Source organism: Capricornis sumatraensis, chromosome 3 (assembly GCF_032405125.1).
Source record: "Capricornis sumatraensis isolate serow.1 chromosome 3, serow.2, whole genome shotgun sequence".
NCBI lineage: Eukaryota > Metazoa > Chordata > Mammalia > Artiodactyla > Bovidae > Capricornis > Capricornis sumatraensis.
This window is the reverse complement of record NC_091071.1, coordinates 145221639-145228163: the sequence shown is the minus strand read 5'-3', so window position 1 is coordinate 145228163 and position 6525 is coordinate 145221639.

Sequence of the window (6525 nt, the reverse complement as noted above, 5' to 3'; positions counted from 1 at the left end):
TTATTTCCTATTTCTTTTATTCTTTACAGTTTTACTAGATACAGTGTTTTAACCAGTCTTTCTGCTGCTAGAGCTAATTATAACGTTTCCCTCCTTTAATTCTTAACTGTCTATGTGATAAATTTAAACTTATTTGCATATAAGATTATTCACAGTATTGTTCCTCTTACCACCTAGTCTCAAATTCTGTCACACTTTCTGACAGAATTCTCTGTACATTCATAACTCAACATAATGATTTTCAGCTGTGACCACATTATTGCATGTATGTGGTTGTTGATTGGTATTCCATTGTGTGAAGATACTGTATTTTGTTTATTCATGAATCTGTTGGTAGATTTTGTGTTGATTTCAACTTTTGGCAATTGTGAATAAAGCTTCTGTGAATATTCATATTTAAGTTTGTTGTAGATGTTGTTGTTATTTTAGTTGCTAAGTTGTGTCTGATTCTTCTGTAACCCAATGGGCTGTAGCCTGCCAGGCTACTTCCATCAGTGAGATTTCACAGGCAGAAATAGTGGAGTGGGTTGCCATTTCCTCCTCCAGGGGATCTTCTCGACCTAGGGATTGAACCCGTGTCTCCTGCCTTGCAGGCAGATTCTTTACCATTGAGCCACCACAGAAGCTGCCTTTTGCACATATATGCATTTATTTCACTTGGATGAATAAGTAGGAGCCATATGGCTAGGAGGTCTTATGGGAAGTTTAACTTAAATGGTTTCAGCATTGTATATTCCCATCTACAGCACTGAGAGTTCCAGTTGCTCCATATCCTTGACAACACTTGGTATTATCAGTCTCTTAAAATTAACTATTTTAGTGGTTTTGTAGTGATATCTCATTGTGGTTTTAATTTATTTTTCTTCTATATATAATGATGTTGAATATCTTTCTGCTGATTGGCTATTTTGCTGAAAGTTTGACTTTCATTTCAAAGGATTCATTAACAAAAGAAACCACTCATTACTCATAAAAATACAATTTCAATATTTATTAAAAGATTATTTACCTTAATTTCAATATGCAGTCTTTAAAAGAAAAGTGAAATAGAAACAATAGAGAAGAGTAATAGCACATACATCACCAAATGGGCCGATGAACATCTAGACTTCTGGAGTCCCAGTTGAGAAAGGGTCCTGGGCAGTGTGCCCACTCCATGGATGAGACTTCAAATTGTAGTTTCAGAAGTTCCTGCTTATAATTCCAGGTTGCAAACTGATATCATTATCACTTTTGTGTGCAAAATTGCAGCTCTGATTTTACTTTAACATTTTACAATATTGTTTGTTTAACCTTGCGAGTCACAGGAGTTTGTTAAATCCTGAGTGGCTGGCCAGACCTCCAGGGGCTCAAGAATTCCAAGACCACTCCCTTTTTATCTAAAGTGCCACCTGACCAGCTGTGCCTGCGGGCAAGCATTGAATCCAGGCAGTGTCCACACAAGGTCAGACACCTGCTTTCTTGCTTCTGAAGCCTGAATAAGAGTTCCTCCATTTTAATTTCCCTAACAGTCAGCCTCAGGATTGCTTAGGCTGAAGAGCATAGGGACAAGGCAAAATAACATAAGCCGCCTTCTTAATTCTATAAGTCACATAACAATTCTAGATATCAATAGAAATAAAGTGATCAAGTAAACAAATAAAGGGTAAAAACAATGCAGAAAACAACTTTTGAGCAGCAGGGGACTTAGTATAGAAAAAGTCTCAACATGAATGCTTTTGTACATTAACTGCTACATCCATTAACTTTCGATGTTAACTTTCCATTAACTTTAGTAACAACAGAAATGTTTTATCAAGGTATGATTACATTTATCTATGAAACTCTGATTCCTCGCAAAATCTTAGGTCTAAATGACCAACATGTGTTAGGCATCCAGGAAAAAAAAAAGGAGCTCCTAACTGATACATAGAAGTTGTGTTTACATCATAGAAAACAAACTAATTGAGGGACTATTAAAAAAAAAAACACATTAAAGAATTTAGGGAGGATAGTATATTCACAATAGTTGGTGGAGTTCTCCAATAAGCAGGGTTCCTCAAATATGAGAAACTGGTTTACAGAGCAGTCCCTCTGTTGCCTTGGCACAGTGTTTCAGTAAGTAGGTGTGACTATTACAGTAGCACATGAAATTTGCACGTAATACTTATGTTCCAGGCTTAAGTTATATCCTTACCAGTGCTCTGTAATCTAGCAGACAGATAAATTTGTCCATAGAAAGTCAAAGTTAAGAAAGGATGGGCCTTGTTTGCTGGGCAGGTGAAGTTAACCTAAGTTCAAGTCCAGCTCGTTTTTTCAGCTGAAATTTTCCCAGTAGCTTTCTTCATATTTTTCTTTTTATTGTAGTATATCCTTGAAGGTTGAGTCATGAATGACAATCCACATTACAGTCAGACTTCCAAGAATGATCTATTCATGAAAATAACAGTGAGTCAATGGCACATATTTCCATGTTTCCTGTCCAAGGATCCTCGCTAATACACTAATTATCCTTCACATCAGCAGATAAGGGAGGACCTTTAGGCTACTTCACCCAGATTCCAGCTCCAATTGCATGTATTTCATTTGTGGATCCAAACCCTCCATCAACTCTGTTAATAAGGTGGGAGGTTCTCCTTTTTGTACTTCGCCAATAACACACAGAAGAATCAGCAGTTGGGCAATTTGACTGTGTTTATTAATAAATAGATCATTTTTTCCTTCATTTTGTAAAATTACTCAAGCTTTCTCCTTGGTAGTCTGTGTCCCCATGGACACAGATCCCTTTCAATATTAAACTAGAATATTCTTTAATTAATCCAAAGTGTCTAGGAGGCATTGTAATTCTAATACTTGAAATAGCACATATCAATCTTTTAGTAAGTCTGAAAGCATTCGTTGCTCAGTTGTATCCCACTGTTTGCAATTCCATGAACTGTAGCTCACCAGGCTTCTCTGTCCATGAGATTTCCCAGGCAAGAATACTGGAGTGGGTAGCCATTCCCTTTTCCAGGGGATCTTCCCAACCCAGGGATTGAACCTGGGTCTCCTACACTGCAGGCAGATTCTTTACAGTCTGAGCCACCAGGGAGGCCCTTAGTAAGTCTATGTTATATAAGCAGTATAAATCCAGTCCACAGCCTCAGGAGTAGCGTGGGAAGGAGCTAATGCTCCTGGGCTAATTTCCCAATACCCAGTTGTATAGGATGGAAGTCTATTTTATGAATCTGTAAATATGGAATAGTCATTTTCATCAAAGGAGTTCCTAATTCTCCTATAGGTTTATTGTTTAAATATTGAGAGCAGTATTCAAGTTAGTCCTCTGATTTTTATAAGAGCCCTCTCCAAGTTTAATTAATTGCTATTTAAACAAACCATTCATTCTTTCAGTCAAGCCAGCAGCTTGAGAATATAAGGAGTATGAAAAGTCCATTGCATATTATGTTACTGGGCAAACTCTTATATTAATTTACCTGTAAAATATTGTCACTCTGAATTTGAAGTAAAACACTGTAATATAAATTCATTATCTCCAATTGTTTTGAAAGTATTAGTCTGATTGACTTTTCTGAAGGGAATGGTCTCTGAATATCCAGAATAGATATTCAAAGCAGGACACACATATTGGAATCCTTTATCGAGAATTAATGGACCAATATAATCAATCTGCCATATTTGCCCAGGCAGCTTGCCATGTGCCAATTGTCCTTTGACTAATTGTGGCAAGCTTCTGTGCTTAATATGTTGACAAATTTTACCTTGTAAACTAACAGATTTAATGAGATCCATAGTTAAGGAAGGGCTTCCCAGGTGGCTCAGTGGTAAAGAATCTGCCTGCCAAGCAGACCTGGGTTCGATCCCTGGGTTGTGAAGATCCCCTGGAGAAGGGACTGGCTACCCACTCCAGTATTCTGGCCTGGAGAATTCCATGAGGTCACAAAGAGTTGACTGAGTGACTTTCACTTTCATAGTTAAGGAAATACCTCAATCCTGAGCCCTCCTGTATGTTACTTTTTCCCCCAGATGGCCACATTTTTGGTATCTCCACAAAGTCAAACCTTTTAAGTCACTGGAGTCTCAATCAACTTCTGCTTGGATTCAAGTTTTTTTCATGTGTAATAGTTATATCACCCATTCCGTAGAATTTGAAACTCTGTGAGCATCTACATGAAACACCAAAACATTAGTAATTTGAACAGATTCCCAAATGTCAGATCATAATTCCTTTCCCCATAGCTCTTTGGAGTGAATTTGCCAATTACTCTTTACCCATAGGGGAAGTCAAGTAGACAATCCATTGGCTACCGACCAAGAATCTGCGCGTATATGGCATTCCGTTGAGTTCTCTTGTTTTAGCATCTGATAAACAGCACATAACTCACAAAGTGGCTACGTTTACCTTCCCCAGTAGTTGTCAGCAATTTTGTAGTTACTGGTTTGTATGCCACCACTTTCCAAAAATGAGTGAATCCTGGATATTCAGCTGACAAACTGAAAGAAAGTGAAATTTAATTGCGCAGTCGTGTCCAACTCTTAAGGACCCCATGGACTGTGGCCTGCCCGGCTCCTCTGTCCATGGAATTCTCCAGGCAAGAGTACTGGAGTGGGTTGCCATTTCCTTCTCCAGGGGATCTTCCCGACCAAGGGATCGAACGCAGGGCTCCTGCTTTGCAGGCAGATTCTTTACCAACTGAGCCACTAGGGGAGTCCGAATTGGATCCATCAGTAAACCATGCATGCTGTTTTCCTTGTGCAGTTAAAGAGGCAAAAGACTTTCCCCATATTACAGGTGACTCAGTTATCTCAGGCCTAATTGTAGCCTCTTGCTTGAGGCCATTAATTGGAATTTCAGAAGTCTTTTCAAATAAGACAGTGACCCCATGTGGCCCAGATTTGGCTCGGTCCTGAATATACCTTTTCCATTTTATAATACTGGACTCCTGGGCTTACCCACCCTTTGGGTTTGGGGGCAAACTTTGTACCCGTTGCATGATTAGCACTTGAGGTCTTAATATTATAGTATGATCTACAGTCAATTGTTCCCTATCTATCAAAGTCCAATAACAAGCCAATAACTGTTTTTCAAAGATAGTGTGATTTCTGCAGGCCTCTGGAAATTTCCTACACCAGAAGCCCAAAGGCACTCTTTTGCCTTGCTGTTTTTGCCATAAGCTCCAATTAGCATCACTTAGCCAAAGGAACGAGGAGGGCATGGCGACCCACTCCAGTATTCTTGCCTAGAGAATCCCTTTGGACAGAGGAGCCTGGCTGGCTATAGTCCATGGGGTCACAAATAGCCAGACAAGGCTGAGCGACTAAGCACAGCACAGCACAGCCAAGGTAACAATAAAAGATTTCAAGGGCAAATACAGACAAGATTACTTAAGAGATAAAGAAACTTAAAATCTGTTATCAACAGCAGTTTGACTTCCCAAGCAAACTTGTACCATGGATAAAACTTTTTCTTGGAGTCCGATTTCCACAAACCTTTCTTATCACTTGCTGTATCCATAATTTTATTTTCCCATTCAGAAAGAGACACCTGTAAATCAGGCCTACTTCCTTTTCCCTTAGCAAAATGCAGTTCCATCGCTCATACTTTCTTTACTAAAAACACACATCCTACTTTCCTTAAATGATCATGAACTGTCCTTTATATTAGCATTCTGTAGATTGGTGGACATAAATGCCAGTGATAATTTCTAAAAATATTTACTTTCTTATAGACAACATCTCAGAATGATACCAAATATATTCATTAATAGTTCTAACTCTTTTGTTTCTCTGTAAAAGGAAGCCAGTGTTTATTAGACATTCCTAAAGCATAATTATTCTTACTAGAGTTTATCTAAAAGCTCTTATCTCATTTAAATCTTCTTTCCTTAAAATTTCTTCACGTCAAGTTAGTTTGTAAAATGGACTCAATATATGCCCAGAATATGGAATATGCTATTGCCAGAAAACAAATAGTCCTATATATTTTTGAGCCTCCTTTTTTCATCTGGGGAGTTTTAAATTCCATTATCTTTTGTTTTGTTGTTTAGTCACTAAGCTGTGTCTGACTCTTTTGCAACCACGTGGACTGTAGACCCTGAGGCTCCTCTGTCCATGGGATTTCCCAGGCGAGAATACCAGAGTGGGTTGCCATTTCCTTCTCTAGGGGATCTTCCTGACCCTGGGATCTAACCTGAGTTTCCTGCATTGACAGATGGACTCTTTACCGCTGAGCCACCAGGAAAACCCAAGAAAAGAAGAGTGTCCTGGATGGGGAGTTAGCCCCAGTCCTGAGTCCTCTGAAGCTCAGAACCCAGGAGCAAGGTGTTGAGTTCAACACGTGCTCAGTTGTGTTCAACTCTTTGTGACCTCACGAACTGTAGCCCTTTAGGCTCCCCTGCCCATGGGATTTTCCCAGCAAGAATTATTGGAGTGGGTTGCCATTTCCTCCTCCAGGGTGTCTTCCTGACCCATAAAGCGAACCTGCATCTCTTATGCTTCCTGGATTAGCAGGTAGATTCTTTACCATTGTGCTACCTGTGAAGCCCCAGT